This window comes from Hyperolius riggenbachi, chromosome 3, assembly GCF_040937935.1.
Source record: "Hyperolius riggenbachi isolate aHypRig1 chromosome 3, aHypRig1.pri, whole genome shotgun sequence".
Lineage (NCBI taxonomy): Eukaryota > Metazoa > Chordata > Amphibia > Anura > Hyperoliidae > Hyperolius > Hyperolius riggenbachi.
In genome coordinates, this window is record NC_090648.1 from 90,834,968 (window position 1) to 90,855,488 (window position 20,521).

At 41.3% G+C, this 20,521-nt stretch overlaps 1 protein-coding gene across 7 annotated transcripts in view; it reads left to right on the forward strand.

Moving 5' to 3' along the window:
* WIZ (WIZ zinc finger) overlaps positions 1 to 20,521 on the forward strand; it is a 130,128-nt gene that overhangs the window by 22,185 nt on the left and 87,422 nt on the right. The window lies entirely within an intron of this gene.

A 20,521-nucleotide genomic window follows, 5' to 3' on the forward strand; every position in this document is an offset into this window, starting at 1 on the left:
GGAGAGACTGCGTGTCTCTTGCAGCATGCAGGAAGGTGGGGGAGAGGCAGGGGGCGCGGCCAGGGAGAGAGAGCTGCCCAATGGCAGCTTTGGAAGCCCTGCAGGAACGCTCCTAGTGGGCGTTTTGAACAGGGAATCCTTCTCCCTGTGTTTACCTCCGAAATAGCGATAAATATTATCGCTAATCTCGGGGGGCTATATTGGGGGCAGAGAGCGGCGGTTTGGGGACACAGAGGCATGTCATGAGACAGAGAACATGCCGCTGTGTCCCATCTGCCCACCTTGGGTTCTCTTTAACTCTTCCTGTACTGGAAACAATATGCTACTAATGCTATATTTCTTAGCTGTGCTACATATACAATTCATTATATCATACATTTATTTTGACTTCAGATTCCCTTTTAAATGAGAGCTGTGTAGCTCTGACTGATGATTCACTAGAGGTCATAAAACTCTTGCAATAAAAACTTTAAACTGAAGATTTCTAGGTTTTGAACGCCAAATATGGCTATGGGAAAAAAGTCCTATTAGGATTAGAGCTACAGATACAATTTTTTTTTTATTAGGTTATGTTTGCTGCAGGGCTGTGGAGTCGGAGTTGAGGAGTCGGAGAAATTTTGAGTACCCGGAGTCGGTGATTTCATAAACTGAGGAGTCGGATGATTTTTCTACAAAATCCACAGCCCTGGTGAGTATTCGACTAAGGAGTCGGAGTCTGAGCCATTTTGGGTATCCGGAGTCGTTTCATAAACTGGAGTTGGAGTCGGCAGATTTTTGTACCGACTCCACAGCCCTGATTTGCTGTAAAGTCAGCTATACGGGGCATCTTTAAATCTTGAGTCCAGAAGCAAATTTTTTTTTTTTTTAAGCAAAATTTTAATAGAACACTTTTATTTTTCATACCTAAAAGGTTTTGTAGAAGAAAGGTTTTTTCTTTTTTTCAAAATAAACAAGGAAATTCGTTCTGTACCAACTTATAGCCTGTTATTTTCACGTCAGCAGTCCTCAGCTGCCTTGCTCACTCCTACCAACGACTCTCTGTTAGACTGACCGACAGCCATGGCAGGCCATGATACAGCTTAGAGGTTAGACTTTCACTTACAAGAACCTCTTATTTTTCCTCTGCATGAAAAAGGGACAAGAAGTAGATTATATTGACTGGGTGTGTAGGCAGACAGCTGTTAGTTTCTATGGATCTGTGCATGTATCTGATCAGCATAATATAATTACCATAAATTGATCATCTGAAGCACTGTTCACTTGATTGGTTTAATTAATTGCCAACTGTGACCATTTCTTCTTTCCAGAAAAAAGTTATGGTACGCTGACCATTGTTTTGCATTATGACCACTTAGTTACCACTACTTAAAGTAGCATTTTTCAGCAAATTGGTTAACAGATTGAAAAACCACTGTTTAAGCCTATAATGTTCTCCACTTCCAAAGTGGCAAATGCTATTTGGTGATCTGTTGATTGCCAAATCAATCAGGGCTGTGGAGTTGGTACAAAAATCATCGGACTCCTAACTCTGACTCCTCAGTTTATGAAACCTCCGACTCCGGGTACCCACAATTGCTCCGACTCCAACCTCCGACCCCACAGCCTGAAATCAACAGATCTGTTTGTCCCTTTCATGTAGGATTGCCACAGTGAAGTTCATTAAATAAGGGTATGCCCCGTGAAAATATCTGACTTTTTTCAGTAAGATTGACAGTTGTGATACAATGTAACAAATATGCGCATTTTATAATGCTTAGTTCATTGTAAAATTTAAATAACCTAAATGCACATTTCATCAATGGAAAAATTAAGTACACCTTCTACATGTATCACTACTTCAGATACCTAAATGTTAAAACCAGGTGCAAATTATTAGGGAACTAGAAGAGAGGCTCTTGGAGGAACCTAGGTTATTTAAACCTCAGACATTACATTTGGCTTGCTCTCTGTTGTTGAAGTGTGTTACCACCATGCCTAAGTCAAAAAAAGCTCTCTGAGGCCATAAGAAAGAAGATTATAGCTGCCTAGGAGTCTGCAAAGGGATTTAAAAAGATCACCCAACAGCTGGACATCAGTTATTTTATTCCCAGGCAAATCCTCTACAAATGGAGAAGATATGAAACCACTGCCAGCTTGCTTAGGTTAGGCCATCCCAACAGACTCAACTGAAGGGCAGAAGATTTGGAATAATACCTCCAAAACACCCAGAATTTCATTAGCTCTCACTACTGTAGATGTACATGAGTTTCATTAGAAGCCACATAAATTAGATCAGCATGCCAGTAGAAAACCTTTGCTGCCTAGAAAGAATATGAAGACAATACTAAAACTTGTAAATGACACCAGGCAAACAGCACGTCTATGGAATCGTGCTTTGGACATATGAAGCATAATATCTGACCATACTTGAAGACCTATTTGGTGAAAATGAAAAGCGTAATTTTCCTTTAAGAACCTCGTTTCCGCACTGAAGGTTGTTGGTGGAAAAATGATGGTTTTGGTGGCACTTTTTCAGGCTCTGGAGAGCTCACCATCAAAGAATCCAGTATAAATTTTTCTTTATACCAGAAGGCACTTGAGATACCAGAAGATTGAGGATCTGTCAGAAGTGGACTTTGCACCGTCACAGTGACACAAAAGATTCCAGTAAATCCACTAAGAAATGCCTGAAAGTGAAACAGGGTTTGGGGATGGCTAAAATTGGGTTTACACTGGCAGCTGAAAACAACCAATGTGATTTAACTGATAAATTGTCCTATTTAGTTGCTGTGTGTTTTCATCCATTTGTCTATATATTGGGTCTACAACGCATACAATACTGCTGCAGGTAGTGTGTTGTGAAAAAGCTTTCAGTTATAAAGCATAGATGTAAACTTACCCATAGGGAATATGGAAAATTAATTCACATGCGCTGTGCCTCAGTTGTCCATTGCATTGAAAGCTGGCAGCAACTGACTTAAGTGTAAACAAGCTTTTAGGGCCCACTTCCACAGAGTGCGATTTTGAATTGCGAAAGTTCAAATAAGTACTGAAAGCAATGCAATTTCAATAGAATTGTTTCCAGTGAATGCATCTATTGTTGTCCACTCTGATCTGAAAAAAAAAACAGCTTGCTGCAGTTTTTCACACCACACATCCCTTTCCCATTTAATGATTGTCAAGTATGATAGATGCATGCAAATATTTGCATACCTTAGATGCATGTGAAATTTAATATCCTTGTGGAAACAGGGCCGAAGTCAGTCCAGATCTAAATCCCAAGGACATGCTGATAAGGTGCCCCTGCATCTAGCAATTTATGTGCAGATTCAACAGACAGATCTCTCTCTGATCAAATCAGAGAGAGATCTGTTGGCTGCCCATAAACTGCAGACCAATTCCTGGGAATCGGCCTCATGACTCAACATCTGCCACCTTCGTCGCTGCTCACCAAATGTAAATGTGACCCCCGTGCACGAAAAAACTTTACCTACTATAGCCACTCGGAGCTGCGGCCATACATCTTCCGCATTGCCGCCATACGTGGCTATGTTGGTAGCTGTTATGAGGTAGGGATCTGTTGACCTCACCACTGAGATAGAACCACTCCAGTACAGAATCTAAATGACCACGGGTCTTCAACAACACCCCCCTAGTGGAGATGCTGGAACACCCCCCTAGTGGAGATGCTGGAACACCCCCCTAGTGGAGATGCTGGAACACCCCCCTAGTGGGGATGCCGGACTTCGATGCCTAGTGCCCACCAGGTTGCACTTTAAGTACCTCAACAGTGATTTGGAGAACCGATGAAGCTGAAGAAACGTATTCCAGAAGACAAGCTAGAGTTCAGGACAGGAGGCAGACAACGGAGGTCGGGGTCACAGGCCAAAGGTCAGGGCGGGTGGAGATCAAGGATGGTCGAGGTCACAGGCCGAGGTCACAACAGGAGTTTAGGTAATATAAAGATAAGAGCACTAGTAACACTAGCCAAACTGCCAGAACAAGCAGCACTGCAGTGGAGGGCAGTGCTGCTTAAATACTGGTGGTAATTTAATCTGGCGCCAGAAGCAACGCTGTACGCCATGACGCCCTGAGAGGAACTACAAGACTCAGCGTTCCCCCGTGCGCATGCGTAGACACGTGCCCGGGAACGCCGAGAGCCACCAACACGGTGAGTATGACCGTAGCTATGCGGAAGATGTATTGGCACCACGGCGGGCAGCAGCGAACACGGAAAGTATTTTAACGCATGTGTACGTTTACATTTTGGGGACATATTGGCAGGGGGTTCTGTTTGCATCTGTCGCTCGTCCCGATCGCACATTGTTACCAATCAACCGCGTTGGCCCAAAGATTTCCCTGCTTGCTCAAGTGGTACATGTTACATTCACCCAACTTCGTCCTGAAATCTGTTGATTCCTTGATCGGGAATGCTTGTAGCAGCACTGGTTTTTATCTGAATTGATGGTCGAAGGGCTGCCAAATTATTAAATGTATGTCAACCTTTAATTGACACCTTCTGTGCATGGAAGAAATCCTTCCATAGTTGCCTGGCTGAATATTCTGTAAGATTTAACAGTTTTTAAAAATCAAAAACAAACGGTTGTTGGTTTCAAAAAAGTTCAATGCTGGTTATTAGAGCCAGGAAGCTGGATAAATCTGTAATTTCTTGTATCCGTTTTATTCTTTTCTGTTTCATCCCCATATATGCTGTATAAATTAAAGAATATACCGTAATACAGGCTTACATTTTCATGACTGCATGAGTATGTATGTGGCCCTGAAATTTTGATCTGGTTGAAAGACTGTCAGGACCATTTGTTACCGCATTGGCTGCTAAAAGTCTGTAATGTTTATGGCAGAGCAAGTTGCATGACAGATTGAATAACCTGGCAGACCCGAGTATCATGGCTGTGGATGCCATCAGGCCTTCTGCCTCTATATTTACATTCTGCTGGTGAACTCAGGGGATTGAAAGTGACTTGCACTTTCCCACTGAAGCACAAGGTAATAGTAATGGCCTTTGTATGAGACAGAAATGGGATCTACAGCTAGCAGAATGCGATGTCTATCCAACATTGATTTTTCTTTTTTTTACTCTTATTCTAAAGTGGATTGTGGAAATTGCCTTTTGCTGGTCAGAGAATGACTTCTACTTTTATTTCAGTTCCTCATATTTTTTCTTCTTCTAATAATAACGTTGACATTTGCACCAGTTATAATTCTTTCATGGTCTATAAATATGTCACTATGTTGGACTTTTGATATGCATTGTTTCACAAGCAACCGAGTTGAGTTGTGTACTTTGAGAAACTCCAAGCTCTGGTGAGGTCACACATCTGAATTCCTCACCATAAGGTGAGTTAACCTGGTTGTTTCAAATAAACATTAAAGCTCAATAAGTATCTTTTTTCTAAGCTTTACTTGTTCATGGCATTGTTTTTCCAAAGAGTCTATTGAGAGGGAGGGAACAAGTGGCTTGTCCCTTTTCTTGGCATCTTATGTAAGTCCATTATGCCAATCATCTGCCTTATTCCGCCCCACTGGTTCTTGCTTCACTGCTCCATGCCACGTACATGCAAAATGGTCTCCAGGGAAATTCTCTCGCTAAACCTAACCCTACTGTCACTCAGATCCCTCCCTCTATCTGTCAATCACTTGTTTCTGTCAGCTGATGCATAGCCATGTTCATAGCTTCACATATGCTGTCTATCTATCTTAGCCTCTGTCATCCTCTTGTTTTTGCATTTTAGGGTATAGTTGGGAGAGATTTTGAAAAATGCAATTAAATTTAAAAAAAAAGACCTCAATAGGGGGATTCACAACACCCAACTTGCACATATATTATAAGTAACAGAATATTAAAGGACCACTGTTGCAAAAATCTCAATTTAACATATATGTAAACCTATACAGATAAGTATGTTTCTTCCAGAGTAAAATGAGCCATAAATTACTTTTCTCCTATGATGCTGTCACTTACAGTAGGTAGTAGTGGATTTGTCCATCTCCTCATGGGGGATTCACAGGTTTTTTTTTTTTTTTTAGAAGCACTTAGTGAATGGCAGTTGCTCCTTCCAACTGCTAAAAAAAAGTGTGCAGTGATCATGGAGGCTGGCCAGCATCTTTTTATAAATCTTTTTTTCAGGGAATATCTTTATAAAGAATAAAGGCCATGCTGAGAATCCCCTATGTAGAGATGAATTATCCCAAAACCTGTCAGTAATGTCAGATTTCTGCTTCCTACTGTAAGGGCTGGTGCACACCGAGCGGCTTTTTGGGCGTTTTCAGATCCGCTTGCGGCTGCGGATCTGCTTGGTCAATGTATCTCAATGGGGTGGTGCACACCAGAGCGGCAGGCGTTTTGCAGAAACGAAAAATGCCTGGGTGAGGCATTTTTTGGATTTCGGATGCGTTTCTGCCTCAATGTTAAGTATAGGAAAAACGCAAACCGCTCTGAAAAACGGCACTTCAGAGCGGTTTGCCAGGCGTTTTTTGTTACAGTAGCTGTTCAGTAACAGCTTTACTGTAACAATACAGGAAATCTACTATACCAAAACCGCTAGACAAAACCGCAAAACGCTAGCTGAAACGCTACAGAAAAAGAAGAAAAAGCGTTTCAAAATCTGCTAGCATTTTGCGGATCTGCTAGCAGGTTTTGGTGTGCACCAGCCCTAAGTCACAGAAACATAGGAGAAATATATATATATATATATATATATATATATATATATATATATATATATAAGCCATCATAAATCTGATTTCTATAAAGGCACATTGACGATCAAATCAAAGAAGTCTCAGAATTTTTGGTATTTTTTCCATAATGAAAGTTGAAATGCTTTTTGGACTGCAACTATTATTTTTTTGTAACTTCTACTATATATATACATATACATATACATATACATATATATATATATATACATATACATATATATATATATATATATATATATATATATATATATATATGTATATGTATACATATACATATACATATATATATATATATAGTATTATATATAGTATATATATATAGTATATATATATATATATATATATATATATAGTATTATCTACTTGTATATGTGTTTTTTTTATTTCTAGGTTAGCATAGGCGTCACTTGATATAGATATATACATAGATAGAGAGATACATATATATATATATATATATATATATATATATATATATATATATATATATATATATATATATATATATATATATATATATATATATATATATATATATATATATATATATATATATATATATATATATATATATATATATATATGTGTGTATATATATATATATATATATATATGTGTATATATATACATACATACATATGTATCTCTCTATCTATGTATATATCTATATCAAGTGACGCCTATGCTAACCTAGAAATAAAAAAACACATATACAAGTAGATAATACTAGATAATACTTACATAACAGTTGTATTGCACTGACCACGTTATGATTCCTTTGAATTTTATAAAGGAAAAGCAGAGAATCCTATTCTAGGCAGTTTCCATCTTTGTTACCTTTTCTTTCAAACAGTTTTATTGAGGTTTTTCAAGAGAAACAGCTTGTGACAATACAAGGGAGTGACATGTCCCAAATAGCAGCTCATAGTGATTCTTATATGACAACATGTTATACACACAACACATTCAGCACAAAATTATTGGAATCAAGATAGGCTGCCTGCTGCAGAAGGCTGGGGGAGATCAGACTCCCATTGCAACTCGCCGGGCTTGCCAGCCCAGAATGGCTGGCACGCCCTCTAGGGGACAGTGGTTCTCGCCTTCTGTATATCTAACCTCGGTTCCTCTTAGGGAGGACCCAGACATAGTTAGGACAAACATAAGGGGAAAGAAAGAAGAAATAAAGAAAGAAAGGGGAGAGCCCTCAAGGGTGGGGGGGGGGGGGGGGCCGGTAGCCTGCCACAGCCCTGGAGACAATTGTCTTATTATAGTAGGTTACCTGAAGAAAAGTTAATTGTGACCAGTGATAGTAAGGTAGGTTTTCCAGGGATCCCAAATTTTGTCAACCTTGTCCCTTCTGTCAAGAAGGATTCCTGCTAGTTGTTCCTGGATCATAAAATTAGAGACTCTGGTTTTCACCTCCTCAAAAGGGACAAGTTGTTTCTTCCATGCCCTGGCAATGGTTTGCTTGGCTGCTACGATTATAAAGAAGGCTAGGGTCCCTTGGGATTTAGTGAGAAGGTCAATGGGAAAATGAAGTAATGCTGACCACGGGTCCCTATGGACTTGCTTATGAAAGACCGCCTGAAGCAGCCTATAGACTTTTGACCAAAAGCGGGAGAGCATAGAGCAAGTCCAGAAGGTGTGGAGAAGATCCCCTGGGGACTGGCAGCCTCTAATGCATAAGTTATTACCTCCCAGGTGGGCCAATCTTGAAGGGACCCAGTACCACCTCATCATAACTTTCAAAGAGGACTCGACTAAGCCTAGATTGATTGAAATATGGAATGTGTTTTTCCAGGCCTTGGCCCATTCTTCATTCGGTCTCGACCCCCTTAGGTCCAGTTCCCATTTTGTGACATAAGGATGCTTAAAGGATGGGCCAGGGTCCATGAGGAAAGGGTACAATCTACCTATCAGGCCCGCCCCCTCTGGATTGCGTAGGCAAGCTGACTCAAATATTGAGAGTGGAAGATCTGCATCTGGGGCATTTGCAAGTAGTGACTGGACCCAATGCCTCAATTGGAGGTACCTGAAGTATTCTGACCCTGGGATCTGATATTTTTCTTGTAAATAGTTCCAACTAACCACCTTTGCATCTTTAATCAAATGGTGAACCAGAAGAAGCTGCTTCGACACCCACCATTTGAAAGAAGCTGGGCTTTCCAGTGCTGGGGGGAATAGAGGATTGTCTATGATGGGAAGTAGTGGGAGGGTGGGGGATAAAAGTTTCTTGGAATATTTAAAGGTGTCCCATACTCGGAGACAATGTCTAAGGACCTTGCTCATAAGGGGCGGCCTCATTTTGGGAGGCAGCCAAATAGGGCATTGGACTGATTGTGGGGATACTGCCACTATATCAAAAAGGGACCATTGAGGCATTTCCGGACCTCTATATAGGCTCACTAGAGGGGCAATTTGTGCTGCCTGATAGTAGGCCCGTAAATTCGGGAACCCCAGGCCTCCAGAGTGTTTGGGGACATATAAAGTAGCTCTTGGTACTCTTGGTCTGGAAGTCCCCCATATAAATTTATTAATCCTGGATTGTAAAAGCCTCAGGAAATGGGGAGGGATCCATATCGGGAGCAGCCTGAATAGATACAATATTTTGGGTAGCAAAGTCATTTTTACAGAGTTGACACGGCCAAGCCACGATAACTGCATAGAGGACCATTGAGTGATATATTGGGAAACCTGCCTGGCCATAGTATAGTAGTTAGCCTGGAAGAGCGAGTTATAATTCGAGGTTAAGATTATACCCAGATATGGTAACTTGCTGGTAGATAACTGGAATGGGACTTCTTTACTCAGTAAGTCCCACTCCCCCGAATCCAAGGTGATATTCATTAAAAGGGATTTATGCGGATTGATGGTCAGACCCGATACCTGTGCAAACTCGTCCATGATAGTCAAAAGGGCGGGAACAGAGGTCCTGGGGCTGGAAAGAAAAAGCAAAAGGTCATCAGCAAAAAGATTTAGTTTGTGCTGAGACCCTGCTAACTCAAAACCATGTACCCCCTCTGTACTGCGTATAATCTGTGCTAGGGGCTCCATAGCCAGAATAAATAATATAGGTGAAAGGGGGCACCCTTGTCGGGTTCCCCTATTTATTGAAAAGCCGGGTGAGGAGAACCCTGCGTAATATACTTGGGCTGTGGGTTTTGAGTATAGGGCCTGGACCCAGCCTTGAAAGGGGGCACCAAAGCCCCAGCGGTGGAGCAAGAAGTACAGGTAATCCCAGGAGATGGTGTCAAAAGCTTTATATATATCTATGCTTAAACAGACACCAGGTATTTTCCTGTCTCTCAAGCCCTCCAACACCTGGATTGCTCGATATACCGCATCAGACGCCTGTCGGCCTGGGACGAATCCCACTTGGTCCTTGTATATTATTTGGGGGAGGAAGCAGTTAATACGGGCAGCTAAGATCTTGCTCAGAAGCTTGATATCCACGTTAAGTAGTGAGATTGGACGGAAGATCTTCATCTCAATGGGTTCAGACTCGGTTTTAGGGAGCATCTTTGTTACCTTTTGACCTCCTGACATAATTTCCTCCCTCACTTTTTTTCCTCCTCTTGCTAATTGTGTATTCGTTACCCGCCCTCCTCCCAGAGTCTTCAGACACTCCCACTGAGGTCTATACTAGGAAGTGCACTGTCTTATGTCATTAGAAGGAGAGGAGGACTATATGATAAAGACCCCCAGCATGCAACTGTTTGACAATGGCATTTAAATGGCCAGTGCTCCTAAGGTATGTGATAACTCTAAACCATAACAGCAGAAAAAGTTTTGAATGCAGGATTAGCATCTTTATCACTTATTACACTCAGACCAGTTACTGTTGAAATTTGATTTTTGTGGTGACAATCCCACTTTAAGTATTGACTGGTTAGATCTCCTGGCTGTCCAGCAAACTCTCAGTAACTTTCTCCACACCCACAATTCAAAAGCATCAGTTGTTCTATGCCTAGCTTATTTATAGTCTAACTTTCACAGCCATGGTACTACTAGGAAGACCATGGCTCTAACTATCCTGATCTTTGTTGGTAAAGTGACAGGTCTATTCTTTAGTATCTTGTTCCAGCTTGCCATAGCTTTCCTCCCAAGCAACAAGCATCTCTTAACCTCATGGCTGCAGTCACCATCTGCAAAGAACTTTAATTCCAAGAAGCAGAAAGCTGTTACTTTTACTATTTTTTCCCCATCTATTTGTAGTAGATAGTAAATTAGAGCAGATGACATGATTTTAGTTCTGTAGATGTTAGGCAGTAGACTTAATCTAAATCATGTACTTCACAATGGAATATAATAATAATCCCATATATTAGAATATCAAGTTATTGTATACAAAATAATAGTTTGACTCTTTATGAGTTTAAATGATGCCCCAACATCTTGCAAATTTGTTGAAGAAAAGGTATACCTTGAACCTGTTGTGCAGGACCTGGCTGTAGGCAGGTTGTGGCTGCCACTGGTTCTGTGGGTGGGGGCATGGTTATGGCAAATTGCTTGAAGGGCATCCATGGTTATAATTACTAGGTGATTCCCGGTGGTGATGATCCTGGGATTTTATCTGATTGCCATATGGAGTCGGGACGGAATTTTTGCAATTTTGGGGCTAATTGGACCATGCCTTGCAAGGATTTTTCGCCTTCCTCTGCATCAACAGGGATATATGAGGGTGCAGGCTAGTGTTGTACTTTATTTTCTGGTTGAGCTTGATGGACGTATGTCTTTTTTTCACCACAAATAACTATGTATCTGGCCTTGAACAAATTACCTTGTGACTAGGTGCAGGTATTCCCATTTGATTGTATTGAAGACTTTTGCCAATAGCCTATTATCGTTAAAAAATGTTTGTTTTTATTATTGTTTGAATTTTTGATATTTAAACTGCTATTGTCTCCTGCCTGAATCATCCATTGATCGAGGGGAGTTTTGACAGCCTAACCGGAAACCACTTTTTCTTTGTCGTTTACCTAATGGATGTGCTGGTAAATATCGACCAGTCTTGAACATGTTGTGCAGGAGCTGGCTGTGGGCAGGTTGTGGCTACAACTGGTCATGTGGGCGGGGCATGGCTGTGGCTGTTCATATAAGTGGACATGGCCGGTGAGTACTCCAGCTCTGGTTCTCCTGTTTGCCACTGCCTGTTCCAGAGCCCCCTTCTCTATTTGCACCCATGGGGACTTGTCACGGGCAAAATATAAGATGCCAGACTCATCACGCACATGGTTTGGCACTCATCTGATCGTAGCCCTTCCAGAAAATTGACCAGATTGAACAATCACCTCAAAGATTGCCTTCTGATCCCCTAGTTCCTAGGCCAGTGTTTCACAACATTATTATAGCATTGCACTCCCATTATGAATGGCTATGTAGGCCAAGTCACCCCCCCCCCCCATTTTTATTATTATTTATATATGGAATATTAGATCTTTTCATATCAAGACTTAATATAGATAAGAGATAAACAGATATGAGACAAGTTCAAGTACCCTCTGAGCCCAACTAAAGTACACCTATTATGTGTTGAGAACCTAGGTGAGAGGTGCGCAAAACATTTTCAGCTGTGGGCCGCATTCCTTTACCGACCCGTATGCCTCATGCATTCCTTTCCTGTCTTCTCCTCCCTCAGTGACGTTTTCCATGGCCACAACAGCGTCACATGGCACAACAGCATGTACTGACTGTGTGTCACGTGGCCATGAAGATCAGCTTTGGAAAGTGCGATTGGGTGAATTCAACCTATTATCTATTATTACAGAATGCACACAACTTTGCAGGGTGGGAAGGAGGAGAAGAGAGTAAAACAATCTTTCGGCAGGCCGGATTTGGCTTGCTGGCCATAGCTTGGCTAGCCCTGAACTAGGTCCTAGGCCTTACACAGCACTCCCTGACTCTATGGTGCTTGTGGTCAGGCCCATTAGCTTACAGGAAAAAAACAGTAGTCAGTTTAGATGGGAAAATAAGGTTTAGTTTTATTTCTTGTTCTTTTTTTAATTCTTCCGTGTTCATACAATTGTGCTTTTTGATTTGTAGGCACCAAAACAGAATTTTGATCGCACTTTCTATGTCAGATATACTTTATTTGCCTCATGCCTTAAAGGAAGCAGAAGTAGAAATATCTGGGAAACCATTCATATATTTTCAAATTGCATGCCTAAGGTCCGCTTATGGTATCTTCATTGGTGAAGAAGTGGAATTTCTTATGAAATATGTAAACAAGAGAAGCAGAAGAAACTTATTTTATTACGCATGTGAAACTAAGAAAATAAATTCCTGTACAGATAATATTCAGTCTTCGGCTTTGATGTTTTTGTCAAAAGTTACTTGCAAATGTGAAATGGTTGAGATCAGGTATTGTATATTCCCTGCAGGCATGGGTGGTTGAGTGGGAAGGGAAAGTAATTGCACATTCCTTACAATACTGCTGGTTTGGTGGGGGAGGGAAGTGGCTTGGTCAGGTGGGAGAACCTTGCCTGGTCAGTATTGTTAGAATAGTGTACACTTATCTCTGCTACGGGTTAAGTATAAAATACTTTACCTGTCCGCTGTCACCTGCCGTGGTGCTCATTCATCTTCCACATTGTCTCTCCATGTTCCTGCCGGAATATAGCATGTGGGGCCTGTGTGTGACGTCACATGCACTATGCAGGGCTGTGGAGTTGGAGTCGAGGAGTCGTAGCAATTTTGGGTACTTGGAGTCTGATTTGGTGGTTTCAGTATAATGAAGAGTCGGATGATTTTTGAACCAAATCCTTTGTAAAAATTAGACTACTGAGTCGGAGCCGAGGAGTTGGAGCAATTTTTGGGTACCTGGAGTCGGTGGTTTCATAAACTGAGGAGTCTGAGTTGGATGATTTTTGTACTGACTCCACAGCCCTGCTACGTTGACAGCGAGTGTGCACAAATGTGGAAGCAGAGGATGGATGAGCACTGAGGCGGGTGACAGCGGACAAGTAAAGTATAAATGCATGGACGGGGCACATTTACATTTGAGGGGAATGCTCTGGGGATTTGTCACATTCATCACTCATCCCGATATCGCATGTTGTTGGTGCCGTGTGATTGATTGACCACATCGGTCTGAGATTTCCCAACATGTTCGATCGATACCTTTGACCAATTCCAGGCCGAATTTGGTCGAAGCACCAACTTGCATGTGATTCGATAGTATTGAATCAGATGGTTGATTTCTTGCCAAATCGCTAGATGTATGGCCACTTTTTTTTTTTTTTTTTTTTTAACTCGGTTTATTGGCAAGAAATAATAGAGAGTTATACAATAATATGCACATGGCATAGGATAATTATCGCTCAAGAGAGGGGTTAATTTACAGAATCAATTTGTTACATAATAGGAGTCCTGGCCCAATGGGGTAGATAGGCCACAGTTCCACTGAGTATTGTTTACACCTAAAAATCCTACAAATCATAAGTATTTTTTAAAGAGAGGGACCAAATTAAGATAGTACAGGGATTGGTACGATGTGCCCAGGTGTAAAATGGCCAACTTTGAAGTCCGGAGTTTACAAACAATTAGAGTGAATTCTTTAATACTCTGTTTATAACCCCTCCACAAATTCTAGTTTCTTAGAAAACTAGTTCATTGTGGCAAGATTGTCACTTTAGTCTCTATTGAGAAGATTGTCTTTTAATGCCTGTATGTTTTGGAGTTTTGCACACCTGAGAGTGGATTAGATATGGTCTCATATTTGATCTTCTTTTTCCTGTGCTGGTTGGAGAGATGTTTAATAAGTCCTGTAAGTTTTCATAGAATTCTCTAAATGACAATGTGATGGATTCACTGCAGATATGTTTGTGTTGCTTGTCATTTACAGTGTGAAGCACACCATGTGCTGCTTTTCCTTAGCCCTAGCTAAGAGTCAAATTCATCTGTTCATGTATTTGTGATGTGTTTGCACCTATTTGCTGATTTTCTGTCGTAGCTTTTTCAGGTCCAGGTTAAAGCCTTGTAGACATGCTAGATAAAACTTGGTCGAAGCAACTGATAATGACCATCTCTGCCAAGAGTCAATCTTGTGCACAGCAGCCCTTGGTCCCTCTCTGGTTGTCCCCTCCGGTCCTCCAACGACCTTTGCCTCACTGGCCCACGCATTTCCCACTCCCACACGCGCCTGCAGGATTTCTCAAGAGCCGCCTCCACCCTCTGGAACATCAGAACTCCCTTTTTCAACACATTCAAGCAAGCCCTCAAAACCAACCTCCTTTAAGATTGGCTACTCGCCCCCTACCACACAGTAGCTCTCTACTGAATATTTATTCCACAGTCCTACCTAGTGTTTCCACTCCCCCTTCCCTTTAGATTGTAAGCCTTTGGCAGGGTCCTTCCCTATTGTAGTCTACGTGACCGTGTGCTCCTTCCCTATGACAGCCTCGTACTTGTATTACTGGGCCTATCTAACCAGCCCAAAATTGCATGATCATGTATCTTGTACTCTGTTTGCCTTGTATAGCTTTGTCCTATGTTGTATAACCTTGTTACATCTGTCATCCTTATGTCATTGTATATATTTATTGTCCAGTGCTGCGTAATATGTTGGCGCTTTATAACATGTGAATACGTGTAAATTGAAGTCAAGAAGTGGGTATTATTTCTGTACATTGTCTAATGAATGGCTATAGCCAAGATAATTACGTTGAGGTCCTAAATGGTCCCATCTTATGTATGGGGTAAGTGTAGTCTAGGAGAAAAGATAGTTTGAGATATCCTCCCTATGGTCTGACTATGACTGGCGGGTTTTAGGGAAAACATTATTGGGTTTGTTAGTTCAAACTTTGTTTAGTGGATAATTTAGGCTGTAATGTCCTGGTTGGACACCACCTTTAACATAGGGGACCAGGGTTTGAATTCTGGTTGAAGCCACTAACTATTCAGTAAGGTGCCTTTGGACAAGACGACCTCTTATTTCAATGTGGCCTACTAAGAGTGTTGAGTGGCTGCAGCTCCTTTTTGTTTTGTTTCTGTAGTGCAGCTGTATGCTGTATGGATTTTTGCTGGCGCTGCTATGTGTTGAATCAGCCTATGTTTAGAGTAGATATTAATTTGGCTACAAAATGCTACAATTTGGAAACCTCTGAACAAAAACCACGATATATGTGCCGTAGTTCTAGCTTTAATAGGGGTATAGGAAAAACAGTTGGGGAATAAGAAATGATCATGTCCATGTCTCAGGATTCCTGTAATATGGGTCCATGGTGAGAAGTTAGTGGGCGGGTCAATAAGCTAAATGCACTGAGCATAATAATTTCTGAAGGGACTTGCATTAATCTATAGAATATCCATCTGGGCCCAGTGCTTTTCCAGTGGGGATTTGAAGATGGCAAGATGGTCACTTTAGTCTTTATTGAGGAGATTGTCTTTTAATGCTTGTATGTTGTGGAGGTGTGCGCACCTGGGTGTGGATTAAATATGGTCTCATGTTTTGTCTTCTTTTGCCTGTGCTGGTTGGAGAGATGTTTAATAAGTCCTATAAGTTTTCATAGAATTCTCTGAATGACAGTGTGATTCACTGCAGATATGTTTGTGTTGCTTGTCATTTACAGTGTGGAGCACATCATTTGCTACTTTTCCTTAGCCCTAGCTAAGATTTAAATCCATTTGTTCCTGTATTTGTAGAAGGTGTATTTGTAACTATTTGCTGCCTTTCAGGTCCAGGTTAAAGCCTCGTAGACCTGCTAGATAAAACTCGGTCAAGGCAGCTGATAATGACCATGCCTGCCAAGAGTCCATCTTGTGCACAGCAGCCCTCGACCCCTCTCCGGTGCTCGGCCAGAATTTTGCCTGGCGGATCACCTAGGTCAAGAGCATTTTTTTACCTAGTTATCCGGCTCCTGCGTAATATCACTCTCGTACCACTCTGTCTGTGCAGCCTTGGCCCAGTCATGTCGTGTGTCGGGGATCGGGTCCTAATACCTGATTAGCAATATGTATTTAGCATCTGTATGGGGGTCAACTCTGCAAGACTTGTATGAGTGATGGCTAATTTGTGCTGGCGTTTGCGAACCTGCGACTTTTCGATCAGTCACTCCGACGCCAATCTTTTTAGTTTTTTGCTTTGGTCTGATCTGCCTGAGGGTTCCCCTGACAACACTTTTTTTCTGTGTTTCCCAGCTTACTATGGAAGGAGCATTACTGACTGTATCATCTTTGAAAATTACAGTTTGTAGTGCTGACCTTGTCTTTGAAGGGAATGTCATTAGTACTCTAGTAGAGTGAACTTTGAAGATTTCTCTCTGATCATCAGGTCTTAGAAAGTAGGTTATGATCAGAGTATGAAATTATGCTAAGTTTAAGTTCCCCCAAAGTAGAAAAAATAAAGCCTGTATTGGTGCATGAGTAATGTGGGAAGAAATAAAAAGTGCTGTCTAGGATGAGGCTGTACCCACCAAATATCGCTTAGGGGCCTATTTTGAAGTGCATTTATTTCACATATGAGATACTGGATTCTCCCTTAAGAATATGCACACCCTTTTTATTCATAGAACTTGGCTGTTGGGTTGTTCCAAACTTCTAGAAAAACTGACCACAGTTCTTCTGTGTATTTAGTCTGTCTCAGTTGTTTTTGTCTCTTCATGTAATCAGACAGACAGAGACTCAGGGCCTGATCCAATTTACGTTGGGCTTGAACTAATTCACTTTTTTCTCCTAAGTGATAATTGTTCATCTTTTGTTTAAAATAACTGCAGAACTCTGCAATTGAAAAAGTACCAAAAAGTAGGTGAAAAAGTACTGTCAAATATTATTGTGAGTATTTTCTTGCTTGCTGGTGGCTTTAAGGGCCGTTTATTAACATGTGGAAATGTCACCTAGGAGAACACTTGGGAGAAAAGGTGAATAAGGGCCCATGTTGTTAAGGTCAGGGATTGCTCATTTTGTGGAGGATAGTCCTTTGTGATTTTTGGCTTGTTCTTTTCGCTGAGGATAGTTCTTTATGACTTCTTTATGGCTGTATGTGAGGGGCCATTGTCCCACTTCTGATTAATTTTGGTGTTGATCAGACACCTCCCTGATGGTACTGCATAACAGATAATTATCATTCTGAGGAAGGATGAGCTGGCGATTCTTTGGATGCTGCTCTCCATCTTCCAAACACTCCTGCCTTTAGGGCAGAACTTTTCTTGTAGTGAAGACAGACGTGTAGGGAAGATGGAAAGCAGTGTGCAATGCACAACACGTCACACCTCCTCCCTCCATAGCAACAGCGGCATTGCTAGCCTCTAGTCTAGTAATATGTCCACCTCTCTATCCTTGTCCATGAAGGTTTGCTGCACTGTACTGCCAACAACAATTCCTTGTACGATCCTGTACTTGGCGAATGAAATCTATTCTGATTCTATCCCAAAATATATCCTGATGGATGGAGTACCATTCAGAAGGTGACAGGTTGTGTACATATGTATGAAGCTTAAACGCACAGAGGGAACATGCTTGTTTTTTATAAGACTCAAGGGTACTTACGTATTATCCCATCTGGAAAGTTTGTCACTTTTTTTTTACTTTTTTTAACTTTATCGGTTAGCCATTAAAATGTATTACTTTTACAAGACTTTGTTTTTTTTCTACCTACATATATTGTTTGGCTAACACGGTACAGAAACATTTTTACTACCATCGGCTTTTTGTTAAAGTTCTGTTTGACCCCCCAGCCAGATCTAACCATTTTTGGAAAGCTGAAAGTCCCGTCATTCCTTTGCACTGGGTCCCGAGTCAATGCGATGCCCCATTCCAAGTTGGGGGGTTGGGAGATGAGTGTCCCCTGCATTTTGCTGCAGAGAACACAGTGGAATTGAGTTTCTTGCCCATGACAGTAAGACAGAGAGGAGACGAGGGTGCATAGCTACGCTGCTCCTTCATCTGTAATGAGACCCAGTGCACTTGACATAAGTTTTAAAGACACAGATTTGTGCTGCGAAGGAAGAAGAACTACCGGGTGTGCTGCTTATCATCATGTCGGGTTCGATCCGTACTTCTGTAATTGCACTTTCTGCAGCCAAGTTCAGGGGACACCCCTCCTTCAAAACCCCATAACTTGGGAACTGAGCATCATACCAACTCGGGACCTGGTGCAACAGAAAGCCGGGACTTTCAGCTTTCCAAAAATGGTCAGATCTTCCTGGGGGATCAAACAGAACTTTAACAAAAAGCTGCCAAACTTTCCAGATGGGATAATACGTAAGTACCGCTTCAAGTTGCTCTGTGTAGATTTCTAATTGATAAATATAAAAATATCTTACCTTTATTGCATTTTCTTATGGCACCTAACTCCCTATCCCATGGGTCAGGTAGTGCTTTGTAACAACATAAGAGAATCTGGGATATGTAATGTAAAACGCTAGTGTTGTGTTTGTGTGGTCTAGTATATATTCTCTTGATATGGAAAGGCTGTATGTGCCATTGGATGTATCCTCACGTTTACTGCTTAAACTGGGCTCTTTGTGTTGAAACTTTTAAGTGGCTGAAATTTAAAAAAGAAAAAAAATGCCTGGTGTTTCCTCCCTACTGGAAAATTCATGTCACCTAAGAAGTGTGTTTGTTAGCCACTAAATCACTGCAAAATATGCATAGAACAGTAGTTCAAAATGAGTACATTTTCAAGTCCAGAGGTGTGAGCAATGCCTTATCTATTTAACATAACATTCAATAAAAATGTGTTTTCCTAGTTATTATTGTCCACACAGTAACTATATTTGCTTTTGTGCACAATTATTATTGTCCATTTACAAATTACAAGTTCCCAAAGTACAGTTTATCTGCTCTGAAAGCTGCCATTGCAATTTATTCATAGCTGCTAAAAATGATAAATTAACATCTTCTTGTGAGCTCTTCTGAACTGTGTGCCTGCTTGAAGCAGAAAGCTCGTTTTCAGCACAGCTAAGAATGTAACAGAGGAATGTAAACAAAAGATAATATTATCCCCCTCTGATGCGGATTATGAGCTGAAGGCGGGAATGGGAGGGCATGGCAGGAAACTTGGCTGCAAATTTAACTTTAGCCAATAATCTAGTACAACAAGGAGAGCAATGAACAGAGGGATGTGGATTCAGTATTACCATACCTCTGTACTTACCTTAGACTTACTTTAATTGCAGGAACTGCTGTTTCTTATGTTACGTAGTCTGCATGAAAATATCGCTTCACACTCCTAAATGTCCCCGTGGTTTTACCACCAAATAGTTGACAACAGTACTTTTAGTATTTTACGTGTTTCCTTATGAAAGCTTACACCACAATATTGCAGCATAGCAGAATCAGAATCCGCTTTATTCACCAAGTGCACATGGAATTATTTATGGTATACACTGCATTTTGACAATATTAAAACAGCAATTTGACTATTTCAGACAAAGACAAAGGGGGGCTCACAGCAGGGGATAAAAGGAGGTGGAGCTGAAAAGTTATAGAGTTGTACTTGAGAGGGCGCTAGAGTTCAGGAGAAGTACAGCTTGGGAAATGGAGGAGTTCCTATACCTGGCGGTACTGATAGAGATGGTTCTGAGGTGGCAGCCGGAAGAGAGGCGGGTAAAGTAGTGCCTGCCAGGGTGGGAGGGGTCATTCAGTATCTTGTTTGCCCTGGACCTCCTAGCATGCAACAGTGCCCCACATCAGAAAGAAATGGTCAAGATCATATCTATACACATTTACCTTTGGGCAGTTCCTGAGAGGTGTACGCTGAAAAGGGGTGCCGCGGGAATTTGGGCACGGAGTGAAGCTGCTAGAAAAATATTCTACTGTTGGGAACTTACTAATACCGATAGTAGAATATCAGTAATTTTTCTTATATTCAACGATCGCT